At 46.3% G+C, this 15,310-nt stretch overlaps 1 protein-coding gene across 1 annotated transcript in view; it reads right to left on the minus strand.

The window, feature by feature from the left end:
• LOC144791221 (transient receptor potential cation channel subfamily V member 6-like) overlaps nt 1–15,310 on the minus strand; it is a 327,745-nt gene that overhangs the window by 213,983 nt on the left and 98,452 nt on the right. The gene's annotated exons all lie outside the window — the stretch shown is intronic.

Here is a 15,310-nt window from a genome sequence, read left to right on the forward strand (position 1 = left end):
ATCCTCAGAACAAGGCTTCTTTTTTAGGGCTTTTCTTCCCCTACACTATATTGCACTCAGAATGCAAAATGCTCATATAACAGCATAATCTGGCACATAAATCGATCATTTGGTGATTTCTTCAGAGCACAAACATTGGGTCTCCTGCAAGACTGTCACCATCTTTCCTTCTGGAATCTGCAGCAGCCATGTCTAACCTAGGAGAGCCATGATGGAAGAACTAAGAGCTGCCTCTCCACCACTCAGCAGGAAGTGACCACACACATCCTTCTAGGCACACACAACGTTTGTGGTCACTTTTTATCAGGTTCTCAGATAAAGAGACTGGGATAGGGACCAAGGAAGTAGGACATTATTCAAATCATGTGCTTTGAATCTGTCTTCAGTGGTGACACAATCTTGCTTTATAGGAACTGGGACAAGGAAGACAGTCAAGGAGGTATTGTGTAGTTGCACACAATGTGCAATTACGCAAGTAAAACTAATCACACTTGTAAGCACTCCTGGTAAGCTACAATTGTTGTAGGGAATCTTTGCAAATTAAAATTTTAAAAAAAACTACTTCCAAAAGGGAATGTAAACATAGGGGCAGGAACCGGGCCCTCGGTGAGTACATAAACCATAACTCTGATGGCAAGAGGTATACTGAAGTGCTCCTGCAGAATAATTATTTAACAGAGGAAACAAAGCCATATTTCTAAATAAGCCCCATCAAAGTCACGTGGTGGCAAAAAAGGCGTTAGATATGGAACACCTGTGGGAGAGCCTGGCTTTAGTTATTAACATAAAACAATTACTGTGTTGGTAGCGTCTATGTGGGGTGTGTCAAGTGTTTTGTTAAGCTTCCAAAAGGTGACTTTCAAGAACTGTCATTCTAACAGCAGGTATTGATTAACAATTCAGCGAAATACGAGGATGCCAGGTGTCCAGGCAGCCCAGCTGTTTGAAGTAATAACAACTTAAAAAAATACACAAACAGCACATTCCTCGGTGACACGTGTTCAAGGATTCAATTGCCAGGCGTGTGAAAAGACAAGTGAGTGCACAACATTGCTTTCGCAAGGAAACACAGCAGGGCATGATTGTAACATACACATGATCTCAGGGCGAAGGTAAATCTTTTCATAGCACACATGCATGACTCAATTTAAGTACATAAGCTCAGGGTTGGGAAAAAAAATTCTAGTTGATAAAAGATCTGATTTAAAGTTAAGTGACAATGGAATCCTCGTATTTCTGGAGGAAAATGTAAAGCCAGAAGAGAAACAACCTCTAAAAAGATCAAGATGGTGAGTGGCAAGATAGCTTAATGAGTTAAGCACTCATTGGTAACCTGCAGATCCGAATCCTGTCAGGTAATTGTATCAGTGAACTGGTACATCTATCTATTTACTAAATAGTTTCCTTCAGACAGGTTTAATAATGGGGTTCACTTAGAACAGAGGTTCTCACCCTGGTGTCCACAACTTCAACGCAGTGGCATTCGAATATTTAGAAAATTAAATAATATTAGCAGATTTATACAATATATAAATAAAATAGCAACATTGAAAATGTGTTAAATGCTCTCTAATGTGAAGGAAATTGAAACAGGGGGCTGGAAATCAAGCTGTTGTTCTTAGCTTGGTTTGTAGTGGCAGTTCATGTGCGGTAAACAGAATCTAGTATGGACAATTGGTGACCTCAACTGAAGCACTGGTATGCATTAAAAAAAGAGAGCACGCATTAGGAGCAAAACAGGCAAAGTGATTTTTCATGTTTTAGGATTAAAGTCACTTTTGAAAAAGCTCCAACTTCCCATTAAATCCAAACTCGTGTATAGTTTTTTGATTGTAAATTAAATACAATACTTAATCATTTATGAATTTCTTTGATGTACACTTGTTTCTGTGTTTTTTTTTCGTTTTGAATTTGTAGAAAATGCTAAGTCTCGGGCATCCAGTAGTGGTTCAATGGGGTTCCGCACAAATCAAAACCACTGATTCAGAGGTTAAAGCTCTGTCCAGTCAGAAGGTTGCAATACATGTCCAAACCCAAGAAAAAGTCCTCAAACAAAACAAAGTTCTAATATGCATCGTATTTGTCATTGTTAGTGCTACGGGATGGTCAAAAGAGCACTATATTTTTCTCTAAACTGGATGGCTGCTTTAAATATTACCCCTTATTAAATTGCCAATACGTTGCCAAAATATAATGCATAGTATCATCTCTAACAATGGTTAACCTTTTTTACTAATTTACACAACACATGTTGAAATATATCAGCTTTGCTTATGTATTCCTGTTCCACCCATCTGTTGTAGGTAATCAAAGTTACTTTCACCCATGGAGATAACTTCATTTCTAAGATGCAAAGTCCCTCTCAAGTGAAAAGTGTAGAACCACACTTTAGAAGCACTTACTCTTTTTAAGCGACACATCGTTTTTTCCCTGTAGTTAAATACCCTGAACGGCCATTATACAATCTTAAGGTCACTGAACAGCTCTGTACACCATGATTTTCCATATTCTCTCATATAACTTCTATATATTTTAAGACAGACACTCTACAAGTGATGCCAAAATCCTACTCCATATTCCTTCCAAGTATGACACCCAAAAATCGGACGCATTTCAATGCCGTTAATGGAAATTCCTTTGATTTCTGGAGGAAGTCCTATAACCACAGAATAATTAATAGTCGCATTTATGACAACGTGCTATTGTTGTGGTGTAGCGAATTCCATCAGTGATTTGGCTTCGCCCCAGAATGTAACACTTCCTACGGAATTTGGAGGATTATCAATTATCACCCATTTTGAAACCAGGTATATAGCTGTACACTTCCGAACTTTACCTCCTGCTGTGTGTCCTGTTTACAGGCGTTAATAAGTTATAAAAAAAATTCTGGTAATTCTGTAGGAGAACTTGTTGCTTTACTTTTTGTGGTGCGTCGTATTTCGTCGACATGTTTCGGTGATACACTCTACCAATAGTTTCAGCCCCAATGGAATAAATAAATGAACAAGAGTACTTATGAATGCATGTCCACCCGAAAAGCCTCATGGTTAGTGACTGTAATGTCCTAGACTATTAAGTTCTTAAGAACATTAACAAAGAAGGCAGGTCTTGAGGGTACTCCAAATGGAGCTCTAATCCACAATAAAACAGAAACAGACAAGTAAGTGATTTCACAACTAAGGGCCAAAAGTTATAGCATCTCCATCCTGACAGAGCTCTCCAAGGGAGAGACACCATGAACATAAAAAAAGCTCATCAGAGTTGGGCACCTTACCATGGAAGGATAACAAGAAAGACATGAGACCATAAACTCAATGCGCTCAGCCACCTACAGACAGAGCAAACTCTGTTGGTCTGTGCAGAGACATGATCTTATTTCTACATGTTGAAAATAAGTTACCCAATGGTACCATACACAATTGTTTTGTGGTAATTGTTACTTATGCACTCCTTATGAATTGGCTGGAACAAGGGGTCAGAAACTTTGAATCTGGATGCATTTCCACACTAATTTCCGATTATTCTGAGGCTCCCCCGCTGCCCCCAGAATGGGGAATAACTGCCCAGACTGTTAGATAATGGGTCCTTTACTGATCAGCTTTTCCTGATTCAGGCAAAACAATCGTGACATTTCCTGTCTGCTTTGAGCAGGGAGAATGTGTTAGAGGGAGAGCTAAGTCTCAGCTAGTGGTAGGGGCAGTGGGGTTGTGAGGGGAGCAGGGCTCGCTTGTGCCTGTTCAGGGGAAGCATTTTCTACTCCCCCCATGTTGCTGCAGGGATCAGACGGGGATGGGCTGTGCTGATCGACAAATTCCACTGCGACTACTGCAGCAGCAGACAGGCCCGGGATCTTCATGACCTGAATTACTGGGTACAGTTTGTGAGCCACTCCGGGCCTGAAGAAACTTGTAATTACAATTTAAGGAATTTCGCCCAGTTACTACTTAAGGTAAAATGCCACAACTCGGAACAAGGGCCATAGTGTTTAATTTTCTGTGATATTGACCAACTATTGTCGCGGATCTCAGAGCTGGGCATCCAGGGCACGCATTTGCGTGGCTTACATCCTTTCTTAGGGGCAGATCTCAGAGAGTACGGTTCACTGAACGTGTCTAACCCAGGCATACTCTTGTGCGGTGTACCATAGGGCTCGGCGCTGTTGCCCCTCCTTTTCAATGCCTACCGCCAGCCCCTGATAGCTTCACTGAACAATATGGAGTACCAGATCTATAACTATGCCGACAACACTCAAATTATCATTCAGATGGACAACTCCTCAACTGCCCACTCAAGAATTCAAAACATTCTAAAATTCACTGTTAACTGGATGAAGGCCAATGCCCTCAAAATTAATCCAGACAAGACTGAGGTATTGTCCGCCAATACGGACGCCAATCCCTGGAAAGATCGATTTTGGCCACAAGAGCTTAGCACCTATCCGGAGCCGTCCTTGGCCGTAAAGAGCCAGGGCATCAAAATTGATGCCAAGCTTTCCATGACCCAGCAGGTGTCGACAGTAGTGGGCACATGTGTCGGCTTGTTGAGACTGCTGCGAAAACTTGCCCCCCTTCTCTCTCGTTCGCCACACTCAGACTGGCTGTATCAGCCATGATATTGTCGCGATTGGACTGTATATCGGCCTTCCGGGAAAACTGCTGGCCAGATTACAGGTCACTATGAACGATGCCGCCAGACTAATTTTCAGAGTGCCTAGACGAGCTCACGCCACCCCTGCTGCACTGGCTTCGGGTAAGGAAGAGAACAAAGTTTAAAGGCCTCTGCATTGCACATAAAGCCATCTATGGCCAAGCCCCGAGGTATATCAAAGACCGCTTAGTCAACTACACCCCTAGTAGGATACTACGGTCCTCGGAGACCAGCCCGCTGGCCTGCCCTCGCTTTAGCCTCTCTTCCAAAGGAGGAAGAGCTTTCTCAACCTCCATCCCCTAATTTTGTAACAACTTGCCGGAGAATATACTTAAGGAACATGCCTTTCTCCCATTTAGGAAGAAGTTAAAGACAGTACTTTTTATCGGAAGCCTGGGGCACAGTCTAATTTACCACCTCTACATGTGCTAGGGTAGGGTTCTCTCTCATAGCGCTTAGAGAGCTGAAGGTGATAATGTGCTTTATAAATGGCAATTACAATTACAATTTACAGACATTTTTGTTACAGAAGGAGCTTCTCAAACATGAGGGGTGTTCACCGAAAACAATGGGGTACGGGATTCAGAATGAAACCAGGTTACAGAAACCAGGATGTGTCAGGAATAGTAGTGAGAAAAGGTAAATGAGACAGTGATACACTATACATTTTGCATTTTTTTTTGTTTTTATAAAACCACATGTATGCACATTGCAACATATTTTGAAATACCATATAATAAAGCAATGTATGTAGAATCACACAACTTTGGTCAAGTGTCACAGTCAGGACAAGAACCCAGATCTCGGTTTATAAGGTTAGCAACAAAGCCACCAGACCTTATTCTCTTTACTTCAAGACCTCAGACTCAAATTAATTTGTTTCTGCACTGGATGTTGCTGCCTTCTATATTTAAAAGTGCTCAAGATATCAGAAAAAGCTACCTCAAGTGGAAATAAGGTAACTTGATATAGGTGACTATTTTTCTTTCCAATGTCGCAGAATAATCTTGAAGTCAATGGTTACACCAACAAAGAGTGATAACTTGAGACTCCTGCTCAAAATTGGCAATTCAGAATTTAATCGCATTCTTCTATTTTGCCAAGGGCCATAACACTAATATTGATGTATCCATTCTGTCCTCTACATGGGTGACCCATTTCACCAAGGCATTTAAACCCAAATCCATAGCAAATGAGGACAGGTGGGTAGCGGACACTATTCTAACTTTTGTGGATGGAGACCAATTGAATTTTACACTAGATGAGCTCACATTGGCAGCGAGACGGTGCCCCAATAATAAAGCGCCGGGACCAGCTGGTGTCCCTATCAACCTCTTAAATTATCACATTGATCTATGGGCCCTACTCTTGGTTAATGTCCTGGATAGTGCCATTGTGTATGCCCCCCATCCCCTAGTCTTGGTCTAATGCAGTTATAGTCCCAACAGTGGTGTACCAATAGCTCTGGTGGCGCGGGCCCCGCTCCAGCGCTGACCACGGGCAGCGAGCACCGGGTCCGAGAGCTCCTGCTCAACCATATTCTCTTTCATATTTACAACAAGGGGTGGTGATGGACAGAGTCTCTGAATTAAGCAGAATACTCTCACCCAGTCAAGAGATCAGGGCTAGATCCAACACCGTTTTTTAGCTCATTGCACCATCCCAGTTTCAGAACCTGGCTGTATGCAAATTAGTCTGTCCCTGGCCCAGTGCATCATGGGAACAGGGCAGACCAGACTACAAAAGCCAATTCTTACACTGGGAAGGAAACAAGCTTCTGGGGACCGGTTTCTGGCATTTCAGCCGTCTTCAGCCCGGCTTGCTTGAATCCTGATGGTGCAATGAGCAAGGGACTCGCATCTGAGTATACCCTTCCACGCTTAGGGTGGACAAAAATATTTACAACAAGGGGTGGTGATGGACAGAGTCTCTGAATTAAGCAGAATACTCTCACCCAGTCAAGAGATCAGGGCTAGATCCAACACCGTTTTTTAGCTCATTGCACCATCCCAGTTTCAGAACCTGGCTGTATGCAAATTAGTCTGTCCCTGGCCCAGTGCATCATGGGAACAGGGCAGACCAGACTACAAAAGCCAATTCTTACACTGGGAAGGAAACAAGCTTCCGGGGACCGGTTTCTGGCATTTCAGCCGTCTTCGGCCCGGCTTGCTTGAATCCTGATGGTGCAATGAGCAAGGGACTCACATCTGAGTATACCCTTCCACGCTTAGGGTGGACAAAAATATTTACAACAAGGGGTGGTGATGGACAGAGTCTCTGAATTAAGCAGAATACTCTCACCCAGTCAAGAGATCAGGGCTAGATCCAACACCGTTTTTTAGCTCATTGCACCATCCCAGGTTCAGAACCTGGCTGTATGCAAATTAGTCTGTCCCTGGCCCAGTGCATCATGGGAACAGGGCAGACCAGACTACAAAAGCCAATTCTTACACTGGGAAGGAAACAAGCTTCCGGGGACCGGTTTCTGGCATTTCAGCCGTCTTCGGCCCGGCTTGCTTGAATCCTGATGGTGCAATGAGCAAGGGACTCACATCTGAGTATACCCTTCCACGCTTAGGGTGGACAAAAATATTTACAACAAGGGGTGGTGATGGACAGAGTCTCTGAATTGAGCAGAATACTCTCACCCAGACAAGAGATCAGGGCTAGATCCAACACCGTTTTTTAGCTCATTGCACCATCCCAGTTTCAGAACCTGGCTGTATGCAAATTAGTCTGTCCCTGGCCCAGTGCATCATGGGGACAGGGCAGACCAGACTACAAAAGCCAATTCTTACACTGGGAAGGAAACAAGCTTCCGGGGACCGGTTTCTGGCATTTCAGCCGTCTTCGGCCCGGCTTGCTTGAATCCTGATGTTGCAATGAGCAAGGGAATCACAACTGAGTATACCCTTCCACGCTTAGGGTGGACAAAAATATTTACAACAAGGGGTGGTGATGGACAGAGTCTCTGAATTAAGCAGAATACTCTCACCCAGTCAAGAGATCAGGGCTAGATCCAACACCGTTTTTTAGCTCATTGCACCATCCCAGTTTCAGAACCTGGCTGTATGCAAATTAGTCTGTCCCTGGCCCAGTGCATCATGGGAACAGGGCAGACCAGACTACAAAAGCCAATTCTTACACTGGGAAGGAAACAAGCTTCCGGGGACCGGTTTCTGGCATTTCAGCCGTCTTCGGCCCGGCTTGCTTGAATCCTGATGGTGCAATGAGCAAGGGACTCACATCTGAGTACACCCTTCCACGCTTAGGGTGGACAAAAATATTTACAAAAAGGGGTGGCGATGGACAGAGTCTCTGAATTAAGCAGAATACTCTCACCCAGTCAAGAGATCAGGGCTAGATCCAACACCGTTTTTTAGCTCATTGCACCATCCCAGTTTCAGAACCTGGCTGTATGCAAATTAGTCTGTCCCTGGCCCAGTGCATCATGGGAACAGGGCAGACCAGACTACAAAAGCCAATTCTTACACTGGGAAGGAAACAAGCTTCCGGGGACCGGTTTCTGGCATTTCAGCCGTCTTCGACCCGGCTTGCTTGAATCCTGATGGTGCAATGAGCAAGGGACTCACATCTGAGTATACCCTTCCACGCTTAGGGTGGACAAAAATATTTACAACAAGGGGTGGTGATGGACAGAGTCTCTGAATTAAGCAGAATACTCTCACCCAGTCAAGAGATCAGGGCTAGATCCAACACCGTTTTTTAGCTCATTGCACCATCCCAGTTTCAGAACCTGGCTGTATGCAAATTAGTCTGTCCCTGGCCCAGTGCATCATGGGAACAGGGCAGACCAGACTACAAAAGCCAATTCTTACACTGTGAAGGAAACAAGCTTCCGGGGACCGGTTTCTGGCATTTCAGCCGTCTTCGGCCCGGCTTGCTTGAATCCTGATGGTGCAATGAGCAAGGGACTCACATCTGAGTATACCCTTCCACGCTTCGGGTGGACAAAAATATTTACAACAAGGGGTGGTGATGGACAGAGTCTCTGAATTAAGCAGAATACTCTCACCCAGTCAAGAGATCAGGGCTAGATCCAACACAGTTTTTTAGCTCATTGCACCATCCCAGTTTCAGAACCTGGCTGTATGCAAATTAGTCTGTCCCTGGCCCAGTGCATCCTGGGAACAGGGCAGACCAGACTACAAAAGCCAATTCTTACACTGGGAAGGAAACAAGCTTCCGGGGACCGGTTTCTGGCATTTCAGCCGTCTTCGGCCCGGCTTGCTTGAATCCTGATGGTGCAATGAGCAAGGGACTCACATCTGAGTACACCCTTCCACGCTTAGGGTGGACAAAAATATTTACAACAAGGGGTGGCGATGGACAGAGTCTCTGAATTAAGCAGAATACTCTCACCCAGTCAAGAGATCAGGGCTAGATCCAACACCGTTTTTTAGCTCATTGCACCATCCCAGTTTCAGAACCTGGCTGTATGCAAATTAGTCTGTCCCTGGCCCAGTGCATCATGGGAACAGGGCAGACCAGACTACAAAAGCCAATTCTTACACTGGGAAGGAAACAAGCTTCCGGGGACCGGTTTCTGGCATTTCAGCCGTCTTCGGCCCGGCTTGCTTGAATCCTGATGGTGCAATGAGCAAGGGACTCACATCTGAGTATACCCTTCCACGCTTAGGGTGGACAAAAATATTTACAACAAGGGGTGGTGATGGACAGAGTCTCTGAATTAAGCAGAATACTCTCACCCAGTCAAGCGATCAGGGCTAGATCCAACACCGTTTTTTAGCTCATTGCACCATCCCAGTTTCAGAACCTGGCTGTATGCAAATTAGTCTGTCCCTGGCCCAGTGCATCATGGGAACAGGGCAGACCAGACTACAAAAGCCAATTCTTACACTGGGAAGGAAACAAGCTTCCGGGGACCGGTTTCTGGCATTTCAGCCGTCTTCGGCCCGGCTTGCTTGAATCCTGATGGTGCAATGAGCAAGGGACTCACATCTGAGTATACCCTTCCACGCTTCGGGTGGACAAAAATATTTACAACAAGGGGTGGTGATGGACAGAGTCTCTGAATTAAGCAGAATACTCTCACCCAGTCAAGAGATCAGGGCTAGATCCAACACTGTTTTTTAGCTCATTGCACCATCCCAGTTTCATAACCTGGCTGTATGCAAATTAGTCTGTCCCTGGCCCAGTGCATCATGGGAACAGGGCAGACCAGACTACAAAAGCCAATTCTTACACTGGGAAGGAAACAAGCTTCCGGGGACCGGTTTCTGGCATTTCAGCCGTCTTCGGCCCGGCTTGCTTGAATCCTGATGGTGCAATGAGCAAGGGACTCACATCTGAGTATACCCTTCCACGCTTAGGGTGGACAAAAATATTTACAACAAGGGGTGGTGATGGACAGAGTCTCTGAATTAAGCAGAATACTCTCACCCAGTCAAGAGAACAGGGCTAGATCCAACACCGTTTTTTAGCTCATTGCACCATCCCAGTTTCAGAACCTGGCTGTATGCAAATTAGTCTGTCCCTGGCCCAGTGCATCATGGGAACAGGGCAGACCAGACTACAAAAGCCAATTCTTACACTGGGAAGGAAACAAGCTTCCGGGGACCAGTTTCTGGCATTTCAGCCGTCTTCGGCCTGGCTTGCTTGAATCCTGATGGTGCAATGAGCAAGGGACTCACATCTGAGTATACCCTTCCACGCTTAGGGTGGACAAAAATATTTACAACAAGGGGTGGTGATGGACAGAGTCTCTGAATTAAGCAGAATACTCTCACCCAGTCAAGAGATCAGGGCTAGATCCAACACCGTTTTTTAGCTCATTGCACCATCCCAGTTTCAAAACCTGGCTGTATGCAAATGAGTCTGTCCCTGGCCCAGTGCATCATGGGAACAGGGCAGACCAGACTACAAAAGCCAATTCTTACACTGGGAAGGAAACAAGCTTCCGGGGACCGGTTTCTGGCATTTCAGCCGTCTTCGGCCCGGCTTGCTTGAATCCTGATGGTGCAATGAGCAAGGGACTCACATCTGAGTACACCCTTCCACGCTTAGGGTGGACAAAAATATTTACAACAAGGGGTGGTGATGGACAGAGTCTCTGAATTAAGCAGAATACTCTCACCCAGTCAAGAGATCAGGGCTAGATCCAACACAGTTTTTTAGCTCATTGCACCATCCCAGTTTCAGAACCTGGCTGTATGCAAATTAGTCTGTCCCTGGCCCAGTGCATCATGGGAACAGGGCAGACCAGACTACAAAAGCCAATTCTTACACTGGGAAGGAAACAAGCTTCCGGGGACCGGTTTCTGGCATTTCAGCCGTCTTCGGCCCGGCTTGCTTGAATCCTGATGGTGCAATGAGCAAGGGACTCACACATCTGAGTATACCCTTCCACGCTTAGGGTGGACAAAAATATTTACAACAAGGGGTGGTGATGGACAGAGTCTCTGAATTAAGCAGAATACTCTCACCCAGTCAAGAGATCAGGGCTAGATCCAACACCGTTTTTTAGCTCATTGCACCATCCCAGTTTCAGAACCTGGCTGTATGCAAATTAGTCTGTCCCTGGCCCAGTGCATCATGGGAACAGGGCAGACCAGACTACAAAAGCCAATTCTTACACTGGGAAGGAAACAAGCTTCCGGGGACCGGTTTCTGGCATTTCAGCCGTCTTCGGCCCGGCTTGCTTGAATCCTGATGGTGCAATGAGCAAGGGACTCACATCTGAGTACACCCTTCCACGCTTAGGGTGGACAAAAATATTTACAACAAGGGGTGGTGATGGACAGAGTCTCTGAATTAAGCAGAATACTCTCACCCAGTCAAGAGATCAGGGCTAGATCCAACACCGTTTTTTAGCTCATTGCACCATCCCAGTTTCAGAACCTGGCTGTATGCAAATTAGTCTGTCCCTGGCCCAGTGCATCATGGGAACAGGGCAGACCAGACTACAAAAGCCAATTCTTACACTGGGAAGGAAACAAGCTTCCGGGGACCGGTTTCTGGCATTTCAGCCGTCTTCGGCCCGGCTTGCTTGAATCCTGATGGTGCAATGAGCAAGGGACTCACATCTGAGTATACCCTTCCACGCTTAGGGTGGACAAAAATATTTACAACAAGGGGTGGTGATGGACAGAGTCTCTGAATTAAGCAGAATACTCTCACCCAGTCAAGAGATCAGGGCTAGATCCAACACCGTTTTTTAGCTCATTGCACCATCCCAGTTTCAGAACCTGGCTGTATGCAAATTAGTCTGTCCCTGGCCCAGTGCATCATGGGAACAGGGCAGACCAGACTACAAAAGCCAATTCTTACACTGTGAAGGAAACAAGCTTCCGGGGACCGGTTTCTGGCATTTCAGCCGTCTTCGGCCCGGCTTGCTTGAATCCTGATGGTGCAATGAGCAAGGGACTCGCATCTGAGTATACCCTTCCACGCTTCGGGTGGACAAAAATATTTACAACAAGGGGTGGTGATGGACAGAGTCTCTGAATTAAGCAGAATACTCTCACCCAGTCAAGAGATCAGGGCTAGATCCAACACAGTTTTTTAGCTCATTGCACCATCCCAGTTTCAGAACCTGGCTGTATGCAAATTAGTCTGTCCCTGGCCCAGTGCATCCTGGGAACAGGGCAGACCAGACTACAAAAGCCAATTCTTACACTGGGAAGGAAACAAGCTTCCGGGGACCGGTTTCTGGCATTTCAGCCGTCTTCGGCCCGGCTTGCTTGAATCCTGATGGTGCAATGAGCAAGGGACTCACATCTGAGTACACCCTTCCACGCTTAGGGTGGACAAAAATATTTACAACAAGGGGTGGCGATGGACAGAGTCTCTGAATTAAGCAGAATACTCTCACCCAGTCAAGAGATCAGGGCTAGATCCAACACCGTTTTTTAGCTCATTGCACCATCCCAGTTTCAGAACCTGGCTGTATGCAAATTAGTCTGTCCCTGGCCCAGTGCATCATGGGAACAGGGCAGACCAGACTACAAAAGCCAATTCTTACACTGGGAAGGAAACAAGCTTCCGGGGACCGGTTTCTGGCATTTCAGCCGTCTTCGGCCCGGCTTGCTTGAATCCTGATGGTGCAATGAGCAAGGGACTCACATCTGAGTATACCCTTCCACGCTTAGGGTGGACAAAAATATTTACAACAAGGGGTGGTGATGGACAGAGTCTCTGAATTAAGCAGAATACTCTCACCCAGTCAAGCGATCAGGGCTAGATCCAACACCGTTTTTTAGCTCATTGCACCATCCCAGTTTCAGAACCTGGCTGTATGCAAATTAGTCTGTCCCTGGCCCAGTGCATCATGGGAACAGGGCAGACCAGACTACAAAAGCCAATTCTTACACTGGGAAGGAAACAAGCTTCCGGGGACCGGTTTCTGGCATTTCAGCCGTCTTCGGCCCGGCTTGCTTGAATCCTGATGGTGCAATGAGCAAGGGACTCACATCTGAGTATACCCTTCCACGCTTCGGGTGGACAAAAATATTTACAACAAGGGGTGGTGATGGACAGAGTCTCTGAATTAAGCAGAATACTCTCACCCAGTCAAGAGATCAGGGCTAGATCCAACACTGTTTTTTAGCTCATTGCACCATCCCAGTTTCATAACCTGGCTGTATGCAAATTAGTCTGTCCCTGGCCCAGTGCATCATGGGAACAGGGCAGACCAGACTACAAAAGCCAATTCTTACACTGGGAAGGAAACAAGCTTCCGGGGACCGGTTTCTGGCATTTCAGCCGTCTTCGGCCCGGCTTGCTTGAATCCTGATGGTGCAATGAGCAAGGGACTCACATCTGAGTATACCCTTCCACGCTTAGGGTGGACAAAAATATTTACAACAAGGGGTGGTGATGGACAGAGTCTCTGAATTAAGCAGAATACTCTCACCCAGTCAAGAGAACAGGGCTAGATCCAACACCGTTTTTTAGCTCATTGCACCATCCCAGTTTCAGAACCTGGCTGTATGCAAATTAGTCTGTCCCTGGCCCAGTGCATCATGGGAACAGGGCAGACCAGACTACAAAAGCCAATTCTTACACTGGGAAGGAAACAAGCTTCCGGGGACCAGTTTCTGGCATTTCAGCCGTCTTCGGCCCGGCTTGCTTGAATCCTGATGGTGCAATGAGCAAGGGACTCACATCTGAGTATACCCTTCCACGCTTAGGGTGGACAAAAATATTTACAACAAGGGGTGGTGATGGACAGAGTCTCTGAATTAAGCAGAATACTCTCACCCAGTCAAGAGATCAGGGCTAGATCCAACACCGTTTTTTAGCTCATTGCACCATCCCAGTTTCAAAACCTGGCTGTATGCAAATGAGTCTGTCCCTGGCCCAGTGCATCATGGGAACAGGGCAGACCAGACTACAAAAGCCAATTCTTACACTGGGAAGGAAACAAGCTTCCGGGGACCGGTTTCTGGCATTTCAGCCGTCTTCGGCCCGGCTTGCTTGAATCCTGATGGTGCAATGAGCAAGGGACTCACATCTGAGTACACCCTTCCACGCTTAGGGTGGACAAAAATATTTACAACAAGGGGTGGTGATGGACAGAGTCTCTGAATTAAGCAGAATACTCTCACCCAGTCAAGAGATCAGGGCTAGATCCAACACAGTTTTTTAGCTCATTGCACCATCCCAGTTTCAGAACCTGGCTGTATGCAAATTAGTCTGTCCCTGGCCCAGTGCATCATGGGAACAGGGCAGACCAGACTACAAAAGCCAATTCTTACACTGGGAAGGAAACAAGCTTCCGGGGACCGGTTTCTGGCATTTCAGCCGTCTTCGGCCCGGCTTGCTTGAATCCTGATGGTGCAATGAGCAAGGGACTCACACATCTGAGTATACCCTTCCACGCTTAGGGTGGACAAAAATATTTACAACAAGGGGTGGTGATGGACAGAGTCTCTGAATTAAGCAGAATACTCTCACCCAGTCAAGAGATCAGGGCTAGATCCAACACCGTTTTTTAGCTCATTGCACCATCCCAGTTTCAGAACCTGGCTGTATGCAAATTAGTCTGTCCCTGGCCCAGTGCATCATGGGAACAGGGCAGACCAGACTACAAAAGCCAATTCTTACACTGGGAAGGAAACAAGCTTCCGGGGACCGGTTTCTGGCATTTCAGCCGTCTTCGGCCCGGCTTGCTTGAATCCTGATGGTGCAATGAGCAAGGGACTCACATCTGAGTACACCCTTCCACGCTTAGGGTGGACAAAAATATTTACAACAAGGGGTGGTGATGGACAGAGTCTCTGAATTAAGCAGAATACTCTCACCCAGTCAAGAGATCAGGGCTAGATCCAACACCGTTTTTTAGCTCATTGCACCATCCCAGTTTCAGAACCTGGCTGTATGCAAATTAGTCTGTCCCTGGCCCAGTGCATCATGGGAACAGGGCAGACCAGACTACAAAAGCCAATTCTTACACTGGGAAGGAAACAAGCTTCCGGGGACCGGTTTCTGGCATTTCAGCCGTCTTCGGCCCGGCTTGCTTGAATCCTGATGGTGCAATGAGCAAGGGACTCACATCTGAGTATACCCTTCCACGCTTAGGGTGGACAAAAATATTTACAACAAAGGGTGGTGATGGACAGAGTCTCTGAATTAAGCAGAATACTCTCACCCAGTCAAGAGATCAGGGCTAGATCCAACA

The sequence above is a fragment of the Lissotriton helveticus genome, chromosome 11, assembly GCF_964261635.1.
Source record: "Lissotriton helveticus chromosome 11, aLisHel1.1, whole genome shotgun sequence".
Taxonomy (NCBI): domain Eukaryota; kingdom Metazoa; phylum Chordata; class Amphibia; order Caudata; family Salamandridae; genus Lissotriton; species Lissotriton helveticus.